This window comes from Pinus tabuliformis, chromosome J (assembly GCF_031772625.1).
Source record: "Pinus tabuliformis cultivar Carrire ecotype Pingquan chromosome J, CPIR1, whole genome shotgun sequence".
In the NCBI taxonomy this organism is placed as follows: domain Eukaryota; kingdom Viridiplantae; phylum Streptophyta; class Pinopsida; order Pinales; family Pinaceae; genus Pinus; species Pinus tabuliformis.
Genome location: NC_142295.1, coordinates 1372301510 through 1372326786, shown reverse-complemented (window position 1 = coordinate 1372326786; position 25277 = coordinate 1372301510). Strand labels below are relative to the sequence as shown.

The following is a 25277-nucleotide window of genomic DNA, read 5'->3' as shown; positions in this document are numbered from 1 at the left end:
TGACTTGACATGGTACTAAACTTGACTGCTTCTTCTAATGATTGTCTTCATGTCTTTTTTCCTTGATCTCGATCATGTTGTAGGGTTTGTGGATGTTGGTGGTCAGCATTGAAGAGAAAGCTTCAAGAGTTTGAGTTTCATTGAATGAACTCAACGTCAGGTGTATCTTCACTTTTCTTTGACTTGAACATTTGTATTCATATTCTGAAATATGAATTTGATTTGGAAAATTACTTCATCCATGGAGTTCACTCCTTCATTCTTCCTATGACCTGCAAAAACATAGCACTTGCCTGCAATACAACATTAGACGATGGAGGAAGAGAGGTGTACAGTCTCTCTTCTTCCAATATATATGTAAATCATTACAAGCATTGCTTAGAAAACAAGTCCAAAGATGATAGACAAACATTATGCATTTATTTACCCCTTTGAGTAATGGTGGCCAGCCTAGACCTCCTAGCGGTATTTTGTTTACAAAATATTTGTTTTATATCGAATTAGAGTGATTCCAAAGCCAAGTTGAAGTGAATTCATATGGCTACCCCCTATATGGCTACATCTCAAAACGTTGAGCTAATTTATTTACCGAAAATTAACACAAATATTTCTTATCAATCCAGGTTGTTTATGCTTTGAGGCAAGTCGAATTCATCACTCCCATCCCAAGAGATATGATCAATCCCATAGAATCTCAAAACTGCCCTATTTCTATGGGATTTCTGAATGACTAGTCATGATTGACTAGCACTAAATGGGCCTAATAAAGCTTGTTCTGTTCAAGCTAAGCATAGATGGCTTAGTCCTAGTTCCCAAGTTGTCCATACATGCATTCAATTCGTGCCCAAGTGTCTTGCAACCATATCAACCATAGAGCTATTACGGGAATTTCTTAATCTGCCAATTTTGCACTTAAAATCAAACTTTCATAAAAACTTTAGAAATTGAAAAATTAAAATTAAATACTTGAACGGATATCAAATATATATCAAAATGGGATGAATGAAGGGAAAATGGATGGCAAATAGATGGATTAGTAAGTTTATTAGAGCAAAAATAAGACCAAAACTAAGGCCCAACATCTCCCCCTTGCTTATCATCAAGCATGTCCCCATGCTTGCTTACTTCTCTTTGATCTTCTTATCTCTGTAGTAGATGTTGTACCTGTAGATGCTTCCTGTTTTGCTGCCCTGGCTAAACAATCCAAACCTGAGTCATGTCTTTCCCTGAACAAAGCTGCTTTTACCTTTTGTTTTTCATACTTTGCCTGCCACAAATTCTTTTCCTTTAACCATTTAAATGCTTGCTTATAAAGTAGATCATTTTTCCGTTTTAGTCTCCCTAGCTCTTCATTTAGCTTTTCATTTGCCTTGACCAACTTAGTATTATCCTTCTTACTTGCCTTGTTTTCCTCTTTTAATTGTTTTTCCAGGATTTTACTAATTTCTAATTGGTCAGTTAAGTCCCTGATTCTTCCCAAATTGATTTCTTTTTCAAAATCTTGCGTTGTTTTGATTAGTGATGCTGTTGCTGCATCATCATATGAAGAATCCCTCTCAAATACTTCTTGTGCAATGTCATTTTCTTCCTGTTTTCTTGGAGAATATGTATCTACTTCCTTTTCTAAGTCAATGGGACTTTTATTCCTAAATCTTCTAGGAATAGACATAACACATGTTTCATTTTCCTGCATGGCCATGTTATTTTGTTGTTTACCTCTTGTTCTGGGATACAAGGGTGAACTCATCAATCCTCTGTTTTCCTGCTCTACTTTATCCTGTACTTCATTAATCTATTCAGTAAACTGATTTTTAGACATGAACTCCCTCCATTCTATGCCTTGTGACCTCACTTGATACTCAACTAGGATTTTGATCAATCCTTGGTGGTAAATCTGTCCTGCTTTGGGCCTGTGTTCATGTCTCACTGTTTCAATCATTCTCAAGAGGCTCCTAAATAAGAAATATGGCAAGTTAATCCTATCATCTCCCTTAATATGCTGTAGAAGCCGGACATGATACAGGTGGGCAACACTATATCCTCTATCGCAAGTCAAAAACTTTTGGATGACCAGAACCAACTCACCCCATGGTTCATTGAACCATTCCCTTGGTATCCCCTTTGTTCTATCAAAAGTCCCTTTCTGGTTCTTCTCAAGAAAGAAATTCCATGCTTTCTCCTTGAAGTGCAGGCCTTTGTAATATTTTTCACCTATCATTGGAAGATCTAAAGCTTGGGAAAGGTATTCCTGAGTCACAGGAATAATAACATCTCCTACCCATGTCTGGTCCTGACTGTAATTGTTTATGAAGTCCCTGGTTATTTCTTCAGAGTGGCCATCAAATTTTTGCAAAAAGCCTATCAGTCCTGCTTGGTAAAGTTTTTCTATAGTTTCCTTCCTCCAGCTCTCTATTTGAAATTTTGGCTCTACTCTGGCTGACATTGTTTCTGAAAACCAGTGGATATACGCTTCTGCTGTTATTAATTTCATCTTAACAATAATAATTTATGACTACTGTTCTTTCCAAAATGAAATTCTGAAAGCAGAGAAGCTTACCTACTTCTTCACAAAAATTTGAATTTGATTTCCTCAGCCTCTGTTTACCCTTTCTCTGCAGCAGCACTGTTTTAAATCCATGTCCAACCAATCAAACACCTGTATATCCCTGTCAATATGCTAAACTCTGTTCTGGTAAACAAAATACATATGAAAACAACTTTTCCATAAAGGGTCCTTGGTTTTCTAATTTATTTGTTTAGGCATTATTCTTATATTGTTCCATGTATGCCTATCACCCTGCATTGTATATACTGTCACCAAAATCAAGCAGCACGTTTATTATGTATATACAGTCATTAAAAACAAATAGTGTATTTACTGTGTATATACAAGCTCTTAAAAACTAACAGTGCATTCTCAAATGGCTCTCGGCCTCAAATATAAAAACTTGAAAATCACCAAAATGGCTCTCGGCCTGCTTATCTAAAAACTTGAAAATCAACAGCGCTCGGCCTCAAATAAAAGCTTTTGAAAAACCAAATAGCACATTTAAATAAGATGGAATTTAAATGGCTCGGCCTTTATTCTCTCTGGAAATCAGCGCTTGGGCTCCTAAAAAAACTTAAACATCACACAGCACTTTAAATGGCTCGGCCTACACAGACTTCACTATAATATTCCAACCCATTGTATTAACCAGAACAAAGACACATCCTTCATGTTGTTCGCCTTACAGGCCGTTTCCATTCAAAGGCATGCGATATATCAGGCATAAAAACAATGAAATCAACCAACAGCGCGCAACAAAAACAAGCATATCATAATAAAAATCACATCTTCGGCGCTAGCAACTAGACTCTGCCTCCTCTGTTTTATAAACTCTGTTTTGGTTTGCAAAACTACACTCTGTTTTGGTTTGCAAAACTCCACATGCGAGCCCATGCCACTAACGTGTTATACATGCAACAATATTGAACTAAATTGCTGCGTTATTTCCTAGTGTTTTATGTCGTGATATACACGATGAATCTTATCGCCTAGCCTTATATTTATTAACTGCTGTCAACCGACCTTAAGGTTGTTACTTCTGGAGTTAATGCGTGGTTTCAGCGTTTTAACCTGGATGTCAACGAGTGCTGAGGAGTGTTGAATGGCGCTCTGAATCCCTGTAGCTACGTCCGGCTCACTGGTGGCAAGAGCAGGAGCATTGATATTTAATCACAGACAGTATACAACACATCTCATAGTTGCCGAACTCAACAAATCACATCGTTACCTGAACAAATCCCGAAAGTTCAGTGATCACTCGGCATTATGTTCGGGACAATTTCCTTCTTATATCCTCACAAATCCGCTTTAGTTTCCCTTTTACTAGCTTGCAGCTCTCAAACACAATCGTTCTGAGCTATTCGGCGATGAAGAATTAGTTTTGAACAATGCAGGAACCATCGGTCAGTTCATGACCGTTTCATGGGTGTACTGTGCACTGAGTCTTATTGGCGCTTCAATGTATGGTTGATATGGTTGTCCTATTGACCAGTCGCCCGACTGTGTCATGAGGATGGCCGAATTATGTTTTTAGTTTGAACGTATGTGCATAACTCCCTACACAGCGCACAGTCCAATGGGAAATGGTCGCCATGCCACGTTGTTTACCCCGTACCTGTGTGCTGGCCTGCGTTGTGTGACGTGTTGATTTGGATTGTCGTTTTACTCATGACCTGCTCTACCTTAGCTGCATGTTATATGATTTCCGCACTATATAGGACCATCATATAAACTGTCGTGTGCTATAACCTTGCTTGGCACTCATTCACGTATATGCAATGATTTTGGGCGATGCGCAACTAACCTTTTGCCAATATGCAATACCCTGCTGCCACGTATAAATTTGACTTTGTATTGCATGCGGTCAAGCCTCCTTATGCTATGCACTATATGCATATTTCCTTGCCTTATATCCAAAGTTTATTATATATGCATATTATTTCATTTTTATTCCATATTGCCTATAGCGCATTACATATTTGTTTGTTTTGCATATGGCATATATAGATTTACATATAGCGCATGATCTTTACATATAGCGCATTACTTCTAAGGTTATATGCATATCTTTATAATTTTAAAATGACCATCGTGGGTCATATTTAAAATTATCACCATTGCTAATCATTGAGTTGTATGTGCAGGTTGAAAAGTTGTCCTAGTTTGGTCTTTTTATGCTTCTAAAGAAAAATACTTAGGGGTTAATGAACATGAAATGGGATAGGATATTTATGAATATGAAAAGGAATAGGATGTGTAAGGGTTATAGAGTATGTATAGGGAATATAGGGTATGGAATGATAATTAATATATTTAGGTACTAATTCAAACTTAACAAAGACTAAAAATTTCTAAGAAAAATTTGAATTTTCAAGCACAAAATGACTATACATATACTCCCCTGGATGATGTCTGTACAAGTGGGATGAAATCAGTTGATCAAATGTTGTAGATGGATTGAAAAGTAAAATTTATTGCTGCTCCTTGTTTTGCATGCTCTGGTTCTTGAATTTTTGTTCGGGAGTGAAAATAGCAGATCCATGTCCCTCTTCTGCCATTGGTTTAGTTATTTCAATTTTGAGTGGAGATTCAGGTTGTTGGAAGGCAGGTTTATTTATAGATGGAAACACAGGTTGTTTTTATTTGATAATTTCTTTTTGTTTTCCTGAAGTTGAGGGTTTTTTTTGTTTTGCTTCCCAAGCTAACAAAGTTTGCCTCTCAATCAAAGTTAATCTTTGTCCAGTTCTTTGTTTTTCTGCCAATTCCTCAATTATTGGATTTCCAGTAACTGGGGTGTTTGATGATCCTATCTCTACTTGTGGGGGGTTTTTAACAAATCTACCTTGAGGATCTCTATATATAGGTATAAAGAAACATAACTAAAAAGGAATGTAACTAATGTTTTTGTTTTTTTTTAGAAAATTTTGAAATTTATCTTTCTATTGACTATGCCGATATTTGTCTCCCCAGCAACGGCGCCAAAATGTTGAGCTAATTTATTTACCGAAAATTAACACAAATATTTCTTATCAATCCGAGTTGTTTATGTTTTGAGGCAAATTCACTATATGTGAAGATCAGATATAATCAAACCTTGAAAGATAAGTTATTTAAAACTTAAAGCAATATATCCTACAACTCTAATTCAATTGGTTTGAAAAGAGGAAAAATATCGAACTGGTTCTTGACTCAAGAAGTCCACTTCTACCTCAATTACAACTTAATGAATCAGAGATTAAAACCGAGAACTTAAGATGGATAAATTATTAATGAAATAAGGCTCCTAACTTAAGAGACACATAATGCGTTTCATCATAATTCATTCATCTCAATACCAAAATCACATAAAGAAACTACTTGCATGCAATCAAAGGAAACTAGTTTCAATTCATCATATTAGTAGAAGGGGTGCTCAACTTGAACACTTTGTTTTTCCAACTTAATAAGATGATGAATAAACTAAGATCTAATGAAATCAATCACCATACATTAACCATAAAGCAATCTGAAATAAAGCATGAAAAACCAGTTCTACAATAACCAGATTACAAGAAATAAAACTAGTTAACAAGGAAGTGTACTTAGCTTGGAATGAGGGCCCTCCACCCTTGCTTTGCACACTTGAGAAGTGATATCAAAAGCTCAAATTCAGTCACATCCATAGCATTGAGCATCAAAATAATAATAACACAAGTCTTCAAATTAACTCTCCAATCCAAAAGTGTCTCAGCATAAAAGTATAATAAGTCAATACATAAGCCATCAAAGTCTTGGCTCTTAAATAAGAAGTCTCATGAAACAAACTGATCTATATTCACTCAAACAAACCCATCTACTCTTATCCATCTATCTAAGTCAAATTCATCACTCCCATCCCAAGAGATATGATCAATCCCATAGAATCTCAAAACTGCCCTATTTCTATGGGATTTCTGAATGACTAGTCATGATTGACTAGCACTAAATGGGCCTAATAAAGCTTGTTATGTTCGAGCTAAGCATAGCTGGCTTAGTCCTAGTTCCCAAGTTGTCCATACATGCATTCAATTCATGCCCAAGTGTCCTGCAACCATATCAACCATAGAGCTATTACGGGAATTTCTTAATCTGTCAATTTTGCACTTAAAACCAAACTTTCATAAAAACTTTAGAAATTGAAAAATTAAAATTAAATACTTGAATGGATATCAAATATATATCAAAATGGGATGAATGAAGGGAAAATGGATTGCAAATGGATGGATTAGTAAGTTTCTTAGAGCAAAAATAAGACCAAAACTAAGGCCCAACATCGCCAACGGCAACAGCGCCAAAATGTTGGGCTAATTTATTGACTAAATTAACACAAGTATTTAATTATCAATCCGGGTTTGTAAAACTTGGAGGAAAATCCACTGTATATGGACATCAGATATAATCAAGTTTAGAAGATAAGATTTGGAGATTTAAAGAGGTACATATTACAAATATAAACCTATTTTAACAATTTCTAATTCATTTGTGTAATATATAAGAGAAGAGGCTCCTAACTTAGGAGAACCAGGTTGTCCTTCCCTACAATACTACTTTCATGAAGATGAATCTAAGAGCACTAATTAACAATGGTTTATGATCCAGAAGATGTAAAAGAATAGGCTCCTAACTAAGGAGGTCCAAATTGTCCTTCCTCACAATCCTACTATATCACAATCACCATTGCTTCAAACCAGAAATGCAGAAATAACTTCAAATAAGAAATGGAGAATGAAATTCAGTTTTAGTTCTAGATCAATTAGAAGGGGAATTTAACTTAAATTCCTTTGTGTCCCTTCATAAGTAGACTAGAATTAAATCAATATTCATTCAATAATCATCACACATCTAAATACATTTGAAACAAGAACTAATCTATGAAAACTATGAAAATTGAATCAAGAAGTGTACTTAGCTTGGTGTGGGGGCCTCCACCCTTGCCTTGCACACTTGAAGAAATCTCAACTACAACAACTTTAGTAAATCAACCAAGCATGAACAACAAATTGGAATAAAACAAGTTCTTCAAATTAGCTGCCAACTCAAATTACACAACAGTTACATACAAATTCCATTTCAAAAGCCATCAAAGTCTTGGCTTTAAATAGAGGTTTAATGAAACAAACTGATCTATATTATCTCTAACACTCATATCTACTCATATCCACCTATCTAAGTCGAACTCATCCAATCCAGCCCAAGAAATATGGTCAATCCCATAAAATCTCAAAACTACCCTATTTCCTAGGGATTTTCTGGTGACTAGTCATGTTTGACCAGCCTTGACCGGGCGTAATAAAGCTTGTTCTGGACGAACCAAGTGGAGTTAGCTTAGTCCTAGTTCCCATGCTGTCCATCCATGCATCAAAATCAACCCAAGTGTCCTGCAAACATGTCATCCACATAGCTATTACGGGAATTTCTTATTCAGTCCAAAATTGCACTTGAAACTCAATTTTCATAAAAACTTCTAGAAATTGCAAAATTAAAATTAAACACTTGAATATGCATAAAATACATCAAAATGAGATGGATATGATGGAAAATGGATGGAAAATATAAAAATTAGGTAAGTTTCCCTAAGCAAAAATAGACCAAAACTGAGGGCCAACAGGGTTTTCCATAACCTGTCTACATTCTACCAAATTAGATAAGAGTGGGGTGGGTAGATTTATCAAGAGATGTATCACCCAAACAAGAATCACTAGGATTTGACACTGCTAATCATAAAAAGGTTAGTAATATCATCAAATGAGTAATCCTTTCAATCAATGAATTTAAAGCGTACCTTTATTTCTTGACTAACCTTGTCCTGAGAGATCCTCCTTCTTGTGGATGTTTTCCCTAATCAAGACAACATAGGGAGAACTGTGATTAGTACTTTAATATAATAAAAACTAAATGATTACATGAATCCAAAACTGAAAAGACATGATATACTTATCTTTGAGAGTTGTTGGGAGCTCCCTCCAAAGCTTGAGGGAAACCTACAAACTTAAAGTAATACAAAAATTTATTTTCCAAAGATATGTTAAAAACATATAAGTTCTAAAACATATAAAAACCAATTATGTAAATAAAATGACTTAATATTGTAAGTCCCTAATGTTGGATTCTTCAGGATTGACTTTCTTTGAGTCTCCTTCTTCAGCAAAGTTGGCTTGATCTCTTCCTCTCTTCTTATTCTTGCAAGTCTCGAGACAATCACTCTTGTATTGACCTTTCTTATGACATTGATATCACTCTATCTAAGACATGTCAACTTTATTCCTTTGTCCCTTCGATCTCTTTCCTTTATGATGAGAAACATAAGCCTTTGATCTTCTTCAGGATAGGTAGCTATAGAGATCCTTAATTCTTCTTGACTACATGTGGTCCACAATTCTTCAAAGGTGGGAGCCACTCTCCAACTGTTGAGACCTGAAGCAAATGCACTCCAAGTGGGTGGCAATCCTAATATAGTATTGATCACCAATTCTTTGCCCGGAATAATATCATCGATGGCCAGAAGATCATCCCTGAGTCTATCTATTTTCACAAAGAAGGTTGCCACAGTATATTCCTTTGTCATCTTTGTATTCCTCAGCTCATTCTTTAAACTTGCTACTTGACCAATGTTTTTAATAGTGAATAGCTTCGATAGGGCTTCATACATCTCTTGAGCATGATCGATGTTAGCTATGAATGGGACAAGATTGTCTTTTATCCCTTCTACCATCAAATTCATAGCCACCAATTCTAGATCCCTGAATTTTGTCGGCATCATTGGATTATTTACATTTCCTTTTACCAGATCTAATACCTTGTTCTTCTGGAGGATTAGTTCAATCCTCTTCTTCCAAGATCTTAATTTAGATGCTCCTTAAATCTTGTTCTCACCCTTGATAGAGTTAGACATCTTCCATGAATATGATAGATTCCTTCCCTGAGATAGTGCCTTTAAATGAATCTACCTTTTTCTTCTTTCATCTCCGAAGATCTTGTTATCACTCAGGTTGTTCCCAAAAGTTGTAAGAGAGGGAATACGACCGAGGTAACGACAGACCAATCTTTTAGACACAGATTCTAGCCAATCTGCATCCAGAGAGAGCCCTCTCTGGATGCAGATTGGCTAGAATCTGTGTCTAAAAGATTGGTCTGTCGTTACCTCGGTCGTATTCCCTCTCTTACAACTTTTGGGAACAACCTGAGTGATAACAGATCTGATACGACTCTCTCTGGATGCAGATTGGCTAGAATCTGTGTCTAAAAGATTGGTCTGTCGTTACCTCGGTCGTATTCCCTCTCTTACAACTTTTGGGAACAACCTGAGTGATAACAGATCTGATACCATGTTGGAAAATCAAAAAGGTAGTAAAGATTTTCTCTATCTTGATAATTACTTGTGATGTTACTTATTATTATGATTATTTATATCTTCTTTTTTTAGTTCATCAAGTAACTACATAAAGAAGAAGCACATGAAAACAATGAACACAAGATGTAGGCACATGCCAGGGAAAAACCCCCCTTGAGGGGAAAACCCAGTCAAAGTAATTCTTCCTTTCAATAGTATTCTTTGAGACTCTTCACCCTAGACCTTGACCAGAACTTCACTCTACACCAAGTCATCCTCCAGAAGATTGATCTATTTCCAGCAACTTCGACTATGTAGAAACTTACCACAGCTCATGGCTTTCAGCATCTGTCCAACTTGGGAGACTTCGTTCTCCCAATACAGAACACAAAACAAAGAGAGACCACCACCCAAATTTCTATTTTCCTTGACTCCTTAGACTCCCCCAAACTCACATTCACTTCTTCTTCCAAGAAGCAAACTTTCCCAGCCTTCTACTTCGCACTTCTGCCTGGCAAACAAATCTTTGTACTTCTGCCTAGAAGAGAGAGAATGAGAAGTGATGCTCCAAATGAATTCATAGACCTTCCTTTTATAGGCTTCTTGTGGGGTAGAATGCGTCCTTAGGCCAAATTTATCTCCTCTTAGGCCGACATGGTGTGAATGTTCCATAATTCATATTTGACTCAATACTAAATTGATTTACATGATTCAAAAGCCAAAGAAGGGTCTTTTTAAATGTACAATAATTCTGTAGACTCGGAATAAATCCTAGAAGTCCTCAATGGGGACTTTGACCTAAAACATGGTGACCCAAGCATGAAACCCATGATTTAATAAGTCACAACAATAATAATAAAAATTATTTTCTTTATTCTTTTGACAAGTACATTACATGATGACTCAAGTACATTATTGAAGTCCGAACATAGTTACTTTTTCGAACACCAAGTGTTGTTGCTACTGGTGGAGAGTCTTTCTTGGAGTGGTATGGTTACTACAAAGTACCTCATGATTTGGTATCACTCCCTCTACTTGACGGGAAAGCAAAAAATAGGATAACAACTTTTCTAAAATGGTTACACAGGCTGCTATCAAAGGATGTTATATTCTGGTAGCATCCCTTTTCTTCCCTTTCAAGATATTTTCACTGCATGGGAATGATGAGAAAGGGTGTAGAGGGTTTGGTGGATGATGCTAGGGATCTAATTGAGTAGTTTAGGTTTTTGAAAATGGAGAGGATGTTCTCTTTTCTTTTCAAGAAATTTTCAGGATGAGACAAAGTGGAGAGTTGGTTTTGAAAGATATTGACTTTTGTTGTGAACTAAGATGTATGAATGATATATGGATGGTGGATCAAGGTGGGAGAACCCTATTTACCTTTGGAAAGGTGATTCTTGGTGGTATTTTCATTCGGATCCTCTTCCTATAGTTTTTTGGGGTCCTCCTGTAGTGCTACATGATCTTCCTGTAGCAATTACAGTCTTCCAGTAGCAATCCAAAGGGGATGAAATTTGATTTTTGAGCTACTGGGATGATGGAGAGTGGTAAGAACATGGGTTTGGATCGAGGATATGGAGTGGATGGAGGTAAAAGTGGAGAGAATATTGAGTATATTGGCCATGTAGCTCTAGAATTCACCACTATCCTCAAACCTAAAAATGACAAAAATAATTAACTGACGTGTTGTGGACCCATGTCCTGAGATTCTCCTTTGATTTTTCTTTGGTTTTTTCTCCATTTATTTTAGACACACAAGCTACCTCGGGAGAGGTTTTCACCCTGTATACCTACCCTGAACGCCTCAAGAGAGTTTTTCACCCTGAGATATTTATTTTTTCCATTTTGTTTACTCCTGGGCTGCCTCAGTGAGGTTCTCAACCCAAGTGTTGCCCTTGGATGCCTCATAAAGGTTTTCATCTAGGCCTTTTATTCTTTTTCTTATTTTTTCTCTATGTTCTAAAAAACAGTATCTATGAATGTTGTGACTTGGAATCTATGACACTTCCAATCAAATTAACCTCTCTTTTGATGGTGCTAATGAATTCTTCCTTAGACATAAAATTTCTATACACCTTCAATCTGTAGCCATTGACAAGCAAGGGAATCCCTTCCTCATCAATGGTCCTAAGTTGAACAGCTCCACTGTCATGGAATTTCTCTATCAGTAATAGGCCTAACCATCTTGTCATCAATTTTCCTTTGAAATCCTTGAACCTAGATGTTTAGTCAATTTAGTGTCCTAAATTGTTACATAAATTACCAATTCGGGTGTCGTAAACTAATGAAGTGTAGTGCACTATATGTGCTAGATAACCCTTTCTTACCTCACTATTTTCAATTTTATGTTGGTTTGGGGTTTTTTTCTTTGACCTCCTAGAATTCTGAAATGTAATTAAAATCCTAATCTATTGCTAAAGTGGGAGTTTAAAAGTACTTTTTAGGTCAAGTTTGGAAGTGGAGTTTCAAGAAGATGAAGAAAAAGCTTATTTTCTTGCTTATTGTAATGTTTTCCAAAATATGATCTTAAACAACCCTTGAAACTGCTATCTACAAAATTAAAACTTGAATGAGAAAATGAACGTGCAGCTATCTATATCAAACCGAGAATGAAGTACTAAAAATGAAACTACTACTTATGTTGTCTATTCTATCTACAAAATTAAAGCCTAATGAACTACTGCAATTAAACTAAAGGCAAAAGTAAAACTTGAAACTGATTTTAAACTAATGATCAGCCAGTGATCTCATCCATAAACATAACACTTTGCCAATTAACTTGAAAATCAGTCATCAGCTAAAGGCTCCGGAAATATCATCTTATAGCATGAGAAAATGACATTAAACTATCTAACTCTACACTAATGAACAACAAGTAAACTCATTTATAAACACAACACTTCACCAATTAGCTTGAATTCATCAACTAAAGGCTCCGGAAATATCAGCTTATAACATGAGAAAATGACATTAAAAACTATCTAGCTCTAAACTAATAAACAACAAGTAAAGTCATTTATAAACATAACACTTCACCAATTAGCTTGAATTCATCAACTAAAGGATCCGGAAATATCAGCTTATAACATGAGTGACTATATTAAGAAAGAAAAGGTGCTAAACAGCAAGTAAATCTCATTCATAAACTCCATATTTCACCAATTAGCTATGAAGGTAAACCATTAACTAAAGGCTACGGAAACATGTACTTATGTAACGAGTGTCTATCCTATTGAGAAAAAACATAAAACAACTTGAACTTGGAAACTAAAGAACAGCAGAAGAAGTGAGTCCCAAAAATGCTACTTGATGCAAGTTTAAAATTACAACTAAGAAGCTCGAGCATAAACAAATTTAAAGACCTACTGCTACTCTGAAATGCATCTATCAGGGTTAGTAAAAACAAGTGACAAGCTGCAATACATATACAATGTTAAAACGATTATGAACATAAACAAAACACAAGCAATATACAGTTGAACGAAAGAAAATAAAAATTGAAATATACAGAAATGAAAAAGAAACCTCAACCATGCAGGGGCCCTCTGCACAACCTTGGATTATCAAGGCAAATCTACTTCACACGCTCCGAAAACCATATATGAAAATAGAGTTTTTATATTATGAAAATGGAGAACTGTGTGTCTCTTGATTACAAACGGAAATCACACTATTTCAACAGTAAAAACATTAACTTGTCTGCGTTCCAAACGCTTGAATTTATTGGAGAAATTCATAACTGTTTCAAAGAGGAAAATCTTCTACAGTAGACATGTGAACAGGTCATGCATCCAAGGATTTAGTCTTCTGGTTGGCATAAACAGTAAATCTCTACATAGTGGGTGTTGGATTTGGTTATGCAGGTTGCAAAACGAATCCTCAGGTTCAGGAACAGGCCTCAGACTCAATTGTCTGCCAAAACAGAGTTCTAACTACTATAGAACTTCTATGTTGACTCCCCTTTGACCAGGGTCTTTTCCCTCAAATTTGATCAAATGAATAGGACCCTATCCATGTGTTGACATTTCTTGAGCTACCCATGTGGCTCGTTCCTCTTCTTGACACCTGTAACTTGCAAGAGTATGAAGATGGTTACGGAATTGCCAATTAGCTGTGGAAAGTGGCTACATTCCGTAGCTGAGAAACAAAACCTTATCCAAATAACATACATAATAAGATAATTTGAAAATCACTAAAATGTACTCCTGGAATCAACATGTAATGACTTTTTATGGCTTAGAATGCACTGGTATGGGAAAACAGAGGACGAAGGGTGAAGAAAATGCTTGAAAAAGAGGTAGTTTTGGGGCTCAACATACCCCCACTGTGAATCTGTTGCATGTCCTCATGCAACCAAAATTGTAACAATCCTTCTTCTACTGTATCTACTCTGAAACCTCTGCTAGAACATCCAACCTCTTCTTATTCTTCCTTGTTGCCACTGCCATTCTAGGCTTCCTCATAAGGCATCTATATTTAAGGTTGATGAGGGCCCTACTTAGCTTCCTATTTTTCTTCTTCAATTTTCTATTTTTCTGATGCCATAATCCCAAATGAAGCATGGTATTGTCATGAATGATTTTTTCCAGCTTGTTTTTCTCCTTCGAAGCTTCATTTTCCCTCTAGATATGCCTGTTTAAGACCTCTAATTCATAGATCTCTTGCTTTAATGAATGAATCAGAGTTTCCTATGATGTAACTCGCTGGTTAGATGAAGTCCCCTTGTTCTGTTGTTGTGTTCTTCTGCTCCAATGATTCAATATAATCATAGATATGCTGCTGAGCTTGGTCAATCTCTGGAGATGCTTTTCTTGGACTACTTTCAAAGTCTAGTTGAGGAGAAGGAGGATATTGTGGACTTTGCTCGAATGAAGTGTTATCTGGTGATTGGGTTGGAGTCTCCCCTCCCAAGTCTATGAATTGAGCTTCTTTTTTTTGTGTTTTCTTTAACTTGCCTTTAAGCCTAGAGCTTCTTCTTAGACTTTGTGAGCCTATATTCTCTTTTTCTATGACCTGTTTCACCTTCTCTTTTTCTTTTGCTTTCTTGGACTGTTCTTTAATGTGGACTAATTTTTCAGAGAGCAATTGTTCTTCTTCTGATGAAGGCTCAGATGTTTGGTAGATTTCCTCAACTTTTCTTTTCCCTTTCTGTTTTGTTTGCTTCATGATTTTAGTTAGAGTTTCAGAGAGCAATTCTTCTTCACTTTTTCCTTTTGCCGAACTGGTAGGAGTAGTTTTAATTGTTAGAGTTGCTCTTCTCCTCCTACTCTTCTTTACTGAACTCCCTTCAGGTAACTCAGGTGGATCTTGGAAAAAGTTCCTGATCAGGAAGTTTGCCCATGTGTCTCCCATTTCCTTCAAGTGATTTTCAACTAAGACTTTTACGAGACCATGGTGGTAAAGATGGGGTTCTATATCTTCTATATTCTTTTGAATAGTGGTAGACATCTTTCTTAAGCTATTCAACAGAAAGTAAAGGAGATTGATGGTCTCATTTTCCAAAAATTTCATCAATAACCTTATGTGATACATGTACATTGAGCCATATCTACCCTCACGCGTGATAAATTTGTGAATAATCAAGAGCAAACTATTCCATTTATCCTTTAATGCTAAGATAGGAATTCCTCTTTTGAAAATTGATATATCCATAACTGGTTTTCAAAGAATAACTCTCCAGCCTTTTCATTGAAGTCCTTATTTTTGAACCACCTTTCTCCATCTTTTGGAAGTTCTATTGTAGTTGCAATGGAAGATTCAGTCACTGAAAACCTTATATCTCCAATTTCCACTTCTACCCCATTAAAAGATCTTGCAAATGTTTTGCTAACTTCCTTGTGATGGCCATTGAATTTCTTGATAAAATTCAGCCAGCCATCCTTCTTCAATGTCCCCTTCAACTGAGGGTATCCCTCCATAAACTTGACTCCTATGGGCTCTGTCCTTACAATGAGACCCATTCTGCTTTTCTTCACTATGTAGCAACTTCTATAAATGGCAGTTATATGGAAACAAAATGGTTATAGGGATGGAAATGGAAGAAGACTGTAGAGAAAATCGATGGATATGGAGCTGGGAAACACGATGGGTATGAGGTTGAATTATGGAGGGTTACGGAGTAGAAAGACTGTATGCATGGGAATAGTATGCAGGTTGTGAGGTCCGGTGCTCACACAGACTGCGTGGAGTATTACTTCTGCACAGAACTGAAAAACTGAATGGAGTCTGAGTGCTTTGCGTTCATAAGAAGGCTGTCGGAATAAGAAAACAAGAAACTCGGTGGGTGAAAGAGCCATATTCAACTTGTTTACGTTCACATAATTAGCCGTTTCAACAAGTGGAGTAAGGATGTACGATGAAGTACAAGTCAGAATCAGAGGCAAATCATGAGACCATTAAGAATTAAGTTGGAGGGTATGGTGGAGTTATGGCAACAATCAAATCACATCATGACATGTTAAGGAGTAGTGATTATTCAAACTATACAATTTATGCTTTTCTAGTGCTATTTGAAATGGGTTTTATTCTCACCTTTGGAATCATACCTTTTCCATTTGCTAACCTTTGATTTCTTGCTTTTGTAGGTGCTTTAGGTGTTGATGTCTTCAAAAAAAATTATCCTTCCATACCTGCATCTGCTTTTATTTTTTTTATTTTGGCTAATAATTCAACTATTACTACAGAGTAACAGGATTAGCTGCGGAATGTAACACAGTGAATGAAATATGACTTGATGAATGAATGAAAATGGAAAACGAATATATGGATGAAACATGGAAAAGTAGATATGAAGAAATACTGAAAGAAAGTTTATTGATGGAATGTGGTGGTGAAAAGGAGTGAAATTTGCAGAAATGGAATGGAATGGAATAAAACAAACCATGAATAAAATGAAAGACCTTCTTCTTCTTTTTTGGAAAATATAAGGTGTCAAAGTCTTCTGATTTTCACCCTGTATTTTCTGTATACGAATGCCAATCAGTGATTGGTATTCAAGCTTATAATTTTTTTTATTTTTTCAATGATGAAAAGAAAAAAGACTAAGTTGGTGGAGAAGAATGATTCTTCTTCACCAACTTCATTTCAGAATTATTTTGAAAGATCTTGATAAACTCCTCCTTTGAGATTGGCTTCTAATAAATCTTCAATCTATGACCATTCATAAGGGGATGAGTTTGATGCTCATCTATGGTTCTGATTCTTACTACTCCATTATTGAAAAAAATTTCAATCTCATAAGGCCCAAGCCAATGAGTTTGAAATTTAGCTTGAAAATCCTTGAACTTTGAATCAAATAGCAATGCCCAATCCCCTTCTTGAAACCTTTTGTCCTTGATGTACTTGTCATGCCACTTAGCTCTTTGCTACTGAACTAGACCAGTTCTTTGAACTACTTCTTGTCTGATTTCATCAAGCTCATTCAACTGCTCCAGTCTATGCTTTTGAGCTTCTAATAGATCCATTCTCAATTGAACTACCATATTGAAAGTTTTAACTTGGAACTCAATGGGGAACAGAACTTGCTTTCCATAAACAAGTTCATAAGGTGTATGTCCCATTATATTCCTCCATGTAGTTCTGTAGACCCACAAGGCTTCAGGAAGCCTCTCTGCCCAATCTCTTCTATGTAGATGCACAGTCTTGGTAATAATTCCTTCAATCACTTTATTTGTGGACTCCACTTGACCATTTGCTTGTGGATGATAAGGAGTGGATTTCCTATGCTTGATATTCTATTCTTCTATAAGCTTCTCCATCATTCTGGATGTGAATTCAGCTCCCTAATCTGTCACAATTTCTCTTGGAACACCAAAGTGAGTAAAAATATCCTCAAAAAGAAAACTAACTACTATATTTTCATTAGCAAAAAATAATTCTTTGGCTTCTACCCATTTAGTGACATAATCAGTACATACCAATATATACTTCTTCTGCTTGGATGGAGGATTAAAAGGTCCAATACAGTCTAAAGCCCATTTTTCAAAGGGTTCGATAAGTACCTGAGGTTGTAATGGCATCTCATTTGAGGGAGCAGGTTTCCCTACTCTTTGACGGTTGTCGCACCTTTTGACATGTTCTCTTGCATCTTTGAAGATGGATGGCCAATAATATCCTAAAGAAAGGATTTTATAGGTTGTCCTCCTGTCATCAAAGTGTCCACCACACAGCTCATCATGACATGCTTTAAGAATATCAGGCATTTCATCTTCCCTGACACATCTTTTGATCACAAAATCTGGCCCTGTTTTATATAATTCGTTAGAGATCCATGAATATCTTGAACTATCTTGAATAATATTTCTTTTCTCTCTAGGAAATAAATGTGAAGGTAACTTCCCTGTAATCAAATAGTTAGCAACATCTGCAAACCAAGGAGTTTGAGTAGTTACTGCAAATAAGTATTCATCAGGAAACTTATCCTCAATCGGAGAGTCTTCTTTGATATTCTGAAACCTAGAAAAGAAATCAGCAACTGTGTTTTGTTTTCCAGGTCTATCTAGCACAGTAATATTGAATTATTGCAAAAGTAAAAGCCATCTTGTAACTCTGCCATTAGGAATAGGTTTATTCATCAAATACCTAATTACAGAGTGATCAGTATGAACAAAATTTTCATAGCCTGTTATATAATGTCTAAACTTGTTAATTGCATGAACAACAGCTAAGAACTCTTTTTCAGTCACTGCATAATTCAACTCAATGGGAGTCAAATTTTTACTTGTAAAGTAAATGGCATAAGAAATCAAGTCTTTTTGTCCCAGTACAGCTCCTAAAGCTGTATCTGAAGCATCTGTATAAATATGGAAAGGAAGTTTCCAGTTTGGTCCTCTTAAGATAGGTGCTTTAGATATTTTTGTTTTCAAGGCTTCAAATGCTAGTTGGCAATTAGGATTCCACTTGAATTCACAATCTTTTGTAAGCAATTTGAAGAGTGGAGATGTTATTTTGGTAAAGTTTTCTATGAATCTTATGTAATATCCTGTAAGTCCTAGAAAACTTCTCACATTTTTTTGGCAATTTGGAATTGGTAACTTGGAGATGACTTCAGCTTTAGATTTTTCTACTTTAGTCCCATCTCCTGAAATGTGATGTCCTAGAACAATACCTTCCGTAAACATCATAAAGCATTTTTCATGGCTTAATGAAAGGTTTGTTTCTTTACATCTTTTAAGGAATTTTTCCAAATTTTCCAAGGCTTCTTCAAATGTGTTACCATAGACTGTAAAATCATCCATATATACCTCTACACAATCATGTATTAGATCAGAAAAAATTCCTATTACTGCTCTTTGGAATGTTGCGGGTGCATTACATAATCCAAAAGAAAGCACTCGGTAGGCAAAAGTTCCCCATGGACAAGTGAATGTGGTCTTATCCTGATCTTTAGGTGCTACCTAAATTTGATTATAACCACTAAAACCATCCAAAAATGAAAAATACTTTTTACCTGCTAATGTATCTAATACCTTATCTATAAAGGGCAAGGGAAAGTGATCCTTCAAGATTGCTTTATTCAAATCTCTATAATCAATGCACACCCTCCATTTACCATTCTTTTTAGGCACTATTACCAAGGGGGAACTCATTGACTATCTGAGATTGGGTAAATGAAGTTTACATTGAGTAATTTTTGGAGCTCTTCTTTCACAATCTCCCTAAGATTTGGATTCATCCTTATCTGAGGTTGTTTGATTGGTCTACTGTTTTTCTAAATATAGATATGATGGATACAAGTCTTAGGGTCAATACCTTTCATATCAGTATACTCCCATGCAAATGCAGCAAAATGTTTTTGTAAGATTTTGGTTAGCTCCTCTTGTTGTAATTTCTCCAAGTTTTTGTTTATATTCAATGTTCTACCTAGAAAAATTTCAATTGTATAACTGCCAAACTCTTCCATGGAATAAAGAGACATCTGCCTAGATGAAAAGTATTCAATATCAGACTTAACTGAAATTTTTCATGATCATATTTTGAAGATTTTTTAAAGTTTTCTAATGTGTTCAAAATTTGACTATCCTCACTAATTTCTGATGTAGTAAAGATAGGTTGTATAACATCTTCATCATCGACCCATTCATTATCATCTATTCTGTAATTTCTTTTGTTGGAGGACACAAAGTAAATTTCTTTGTTGAACTACCATCAGAAATGTACATGTCACCAGATCTACAACTAATAAAAGCATCAGCTGTGGCCAGCCAATATCTTCCTAAGATAAGTGGGTTTCCTCCTAGCTTATTCTTGGGAGTTAAAATCATGAAATCCACAGGATATTCCCAAGAATATAGGGAGACTGAAATGTCTTCTAGCACACCATTTGGTTTGATTACTGATCTATCTGCAAGTTGCAATAAGGTAGGTGTGTAAAGAATATTAGGAATTTTAAGTTGTTCCATAGTCTTTCTACTCATAATGTTTATAGCTGCCCCTAAGTCAATTAATGTATTTGGAATTTCAATCCCATTTATGTGTGTCTTGACAATTGGACTTCCTAGATCCACATATTTCTGCATGGTAATCTTTCCCATCATGATATCTGCTATTTTTCCTACCAAGTGAATTCTTTTTGTGTCTCTTGGTTTTCTACCTGGTCTTTTGATACTCAACTCCTTTATTGTTTTTGCTAGAATAGGAATTTCTCTAATGGCTTGTAACAAGGAATATTGATATAGACATTCTTTAATTCATCTAGGAAATCATAATTGGGAAACAATATCTGCTTTTCCACTCCTCTATCAATTTGTAATCTCTTAGAAAAGGAGGTGTGGAAGTAGATGCAGGTTTCTCAACTATAGGAGTTGTGTTTATTGATTCTTTTTCTTTTTCTTTTTGAAATGTTTTGGTTTTGAAGGGATGTCTCCTCAAAAAATTTATTGACTTTCAGAGAGTCATCCTCAAAAGCATCTTGCTCTTGAATATCAATAGAAGGTTTTTCCTTTTCTAAAATCATACCAGATCTAAGTTGAACATCATTAAGATCTAGAGGAACAATAATGTAAGTAGGAAATTGTTGTCCTTCTACCATGTAAGCATTCTAAGGGCTTTTATTATTGGGGTCTGGTAATGGTTGGGCTGGTATTTGATTTGGATTTTGTTGAAATGGAAGTAATAGTTGAGGATTTTGACTTTGTTGAGGAGGTTGTTGTTGTGGAAATGGCAATGAAAGGTGAGGGTTTTGATTTGGAAGTTGTGGTTGTTGATTTTGTGGGGGAGGATAGCTCTGATAAGATGGAGGATATTGATAATATTGAGCAAATCGCCCATAAGTATTTTGTACCCCTTGTGCCCATGGTTGAGATTTATACTGATTTTGAGGTTGAGGCCACTTTTGTTGCCAAGAATTCCAATTTGGTGGGGGCTGAAAATTCATTGGATTGTTAAATCCTTGATTTTGTGGCCCTTGCTAAGGTCTTCTTGTAACAAAACAAAGAGGTTCTACCGAATTTGGGACTACTTCCTCTTGAAAGACAACCTTAAGACTTGGGATTGAAGGACAATCCTTGGTCTCATGACTTTCTAAACAAATCATACAAGTTTCTACAATTTTTTCATCTAAGGGGCATTCCCTTAGAGCATGTTTCTTCGTGCATTTCAGACAAAAGATGGCTAAAGCATCAGCTTCTGTTTTCTGCTTGTTTTGGATTTTGAGGGTGTCTAGCTGCTCACTAAGGCTCCTTAACATATCAGTTTTGAACTCATAGATCATATTTCCAATTTCTTCCCTACTTATAGATCCAGTTGCAAATTTGTTTGCTCTAATAAGAGAAGGATCTCTAGGTCCTTTCCCAGTTTTAGATTTCCCTCTTGAGAGATGGACACATAGTTCTACTATGTCACTTAATGGAAGTTGAGAAATGTCTCCCTTCCCCATCATGTTTAATATATCTATCCATTCATCTCTAATGGCTTTCAACAAAAGGGCTTTCAAGATCTCTTCATCTAAATTGTTCATTTTTGCTCTTTTCAAATTGTATTGGAACCTCTCAAGCAAATCCTCTAAGTTTTCATCTTCCTCTTGCATCATTTTGAATAACTCATCCTTATGATTGGTAGGCATACAGTAATCCAAGTATCTATCCAAAAATGCCTGCCTCATATCATTCCAAGTCCTAATGGATTGAGTGACTACTCCCATAAACCATTTCAGAGCAGCCCTTTTCAGTGTTGAAGGGAACAATTTGAGTTTTTGAGAGTCTTCTAAATAGTCATAAGTTCAGCATAAGACTTCAAACTCAAACAAAAATGTTTCAGGATCCTCACTTCTCAACCCATAAAAGTTTGGGAGGACTGATGGTGAAATGTTTTTCATTGTTGTATGGGTTTTCTCATCTACTATAGGGAATCAAAATGAGTTATCTCCTTCCCTATTTCCTCTACCTCCTCCATTGTTACCTCTACCTCTTCCATTGTTTCCTCTACCTCTACCTCTACCCCCTCTTCCAAATAGTGAGAATTCTCCATCTTGCTCTTCTTCTGCTATGATAGTTTCCTCAGAATCTTTTGGTTCTTCTATTAATGGTTGATGAGAGAGAGTTTCTATTTCTTCTTCTTCTCTAGGTATTCCTACTTCTTCAACTACAATAGGTTCCCCTATAGAGGTGAAAAAGGGTACCTCTCCTAGATCTGGTTTAGTGGATGAAGTGGGAGAATCTTCTAATTGAGTTGTTGTTGTTGGACACAGATTTTCATTGAAGTCAATATGGCAATATTCGAGGAGCAGATAGAGACGAGAGGAGCACACAGAGCCGAAGAAGAGGAGCACACAGAGCCATCGGAGTAGATGGAGACGAGAGGAGCAAATATACCACGGATAAAGCTCAGTCGTTGAATCGTGTGATTCGACGACGGTGATAGTATCAGAGGGAGCCATCGGGAGGAAACAAAATGGAGAAACGAGGGCCATCGGATCGTGGCCGTGCAGATCCGATGGCCATCGGGAAGCATCGGAAACGGGTGGTCAAGAGTCATTAGATCTCCTCGTGGCAAATCCAACGGCTATTGTGGAGGAAAGTGGCATGGAGGTTAATGCGCGGGAGACATACAAACAGGTGGTAAGCGGGATTATCGTAACACCTATCGGAGATGGGCGGTATCCATATATGGCTGCTCGATCTAGTGAAATGGTGACACGTGGCCGGTGCTATGGGCGTGAAACCGCTTTCCCCGTGGGTTATCGTGGGTGCAGCTTGAGGGATGAGGGCTAGCGAACGCCGTCGAATGATATGGTGGACGTGATCGGATGGCGGGATCTAATCATGCACGTTTATCGACTGACGTGACAGGTGAGGGCCCCGGCGGGTAATATGATTTGGCAAAAGTGCATGGTTATATGTGTTAACACCTTAGCACCTAGGGCTAAATGAAAAAGGATTTACGTGGGTTTTTGGAATAAAACAGTAAGCTCATAGCGGGTTCTGACGACCTCTTCAACTTGGAAATCCAGAGTAAACGAGTCCGCTTTGGCACCATATCCACTCAGAAGCTGATTACTGTTCAAGGTTCATTTAGCAGGTCACTCTTTGGCTCAGCATGGGTGCTGAAAGGCTTAGCGCACTTCCTCAGCCATTCGAACCGAGGATTTTGATATCTAGGTGCTTTCTGGACCAATGAGGTTTTATAAGATTGATTGGGGTTTTACCACTACAGAGGACAACCCCAGAACCATTTCTATTATGACTTTTAGGCTTTCTACTGCGAGCTAGGGATTCTAAGTTGATACTGAACTCTACTAGTTAATGGACTGAACTCGGTCTTTGGAAGAAGTGACAGCTTCTCCGGCTTTCCAAATAGTATTTTACTTCCTCTGTAATTTATATTTGTCAGCTATAATTTTCTTTTGATTAACATTAAAATCAAGCGAGTCAGAGGAAACGACAGCGACTAAGGAGGAAGCCTAAGAGGCGGTGTAAGTGGAAACAAATGGACAAAGACATGGGAATGTATAAAACAAGAGAAACAGAGAACTGTTGGTGCGGTTATGGTGGTGAAGAACCGAGGGTGAGGTAGTAGAAGCATCAGATGCAAAAGAGGCAGAAAAAGCAGCGGAGGTTGTAGAGGGAGCAGAAGCAGCAGAGGCAGGAGAATAGGAGTGAGACAACCTCAGCTGAATAGAGTGCAGCAGCATACCTATTTATACCAAGGTTGGGTTGGAGCCCAAGAGGTTGGAGCCTCAGAACTGAACAGGACTGAAGTCATTGGGGTAGGTGCTCCTAAGTGCAGAACCACTGCAAAACAGAGTTGGTGCTCTAGAGGTTGGAGCCTCACTGAAGTCCAAGTTGGAGCTTGGCAACTATTCACAATCAGATTTATACTTATATTGTATTTATTTCTTTGCACTGTCTTGAGTTTTAATAAAAGCATTAAATTCAGCTGTTGATCTCTATGTTTTGTGTATACATATACATATATATATAGGATGTTGGCAATCACTAGAACAATTAAAAAAAAAATGTAAGAAATACTGATTCACCCCCCCCCTCAGTATTTCCAACAATTGGTATCAGAGCAGGCTTCTTCATACTAGCCTAACAGCTTGAAGAAGGATCCGCAGCCATGATGAGAAACCACGAAGCATCAGGAAGACCTCCTTTGTTCGATGGCACTAACTTTGGTTTCTAGAAGAAAAGAATGACTTACTACTTAATGTCCCTTGGACATGAAGTCTGGCGTTTTGTTCAAAATGAATACAAAACTACTTCCACTCTTCCAACAGACCAAGATGAGAGGAAATCCTACATCACAAATGCAAAGGCCATGAACTCCATCACTAGTGGAATCATTGATTCTGAGTTTACAAAAATCATGCACTGTACCTCGGCCAAATAAATGTGGGAGAAGCTAGTTGGCTTGTTCGATGGAGACTCAAAAGTCAAAAAGGAAAAGCTTCAAACTCACAGAAGAAAATTTGAAAGTTTGAGGATGGAAGATGAAGAAGATATTGCAGCATACCTCCTCTGAGTAGCTGAAGTGGTAAATTCCCTAAAAGGATTGGACGAAAAAGTTGAAGAAAGTACCATTGTTCAAAAGGTATTAAGGTCTCCTCTAGACAGGTTTGACTCCAAAATAAGCGCTATAGAAGAAGCAAAGGATCTAGATACCCTCAAAATGGATGAACTCCATGGAATTATCACTGCCTATGAAATGAGCAAAGGTGTCCCAAGCTCCAAAGATGCAGCGTTCAAGGCCTCAAGGTCAAAGAAGGGGAAAGAAAGGAATGACTGTAGTGATGAGTCAGATGTGGAATCCGAATTGGCTCAATTTGTACGAAAGCTGAAGAAAGGATCTAAGCTTAAAGGAAAGTATCCTCTTATCTATTTTAAGTGTTGAAAGAATAACTTCGACGTAAATCACATGTAGACAGACATTTTTCGACGCGTT

At 36.7% G+C, this 25277-nt stretch overlaps 1 protein-coding gene across 1 annotated transcript in view; it reads right to left on the bottom strand.

The window, feature by feature from the left end:
- The window catches only part of LOC149232472 (uncharacterized), a 207067-nt gene that overhangs the window by 88511 nt on the left and 93279 nt on the right, over window positions 1–25277 (bottom strand). The window lies entirely within an intron of this gene.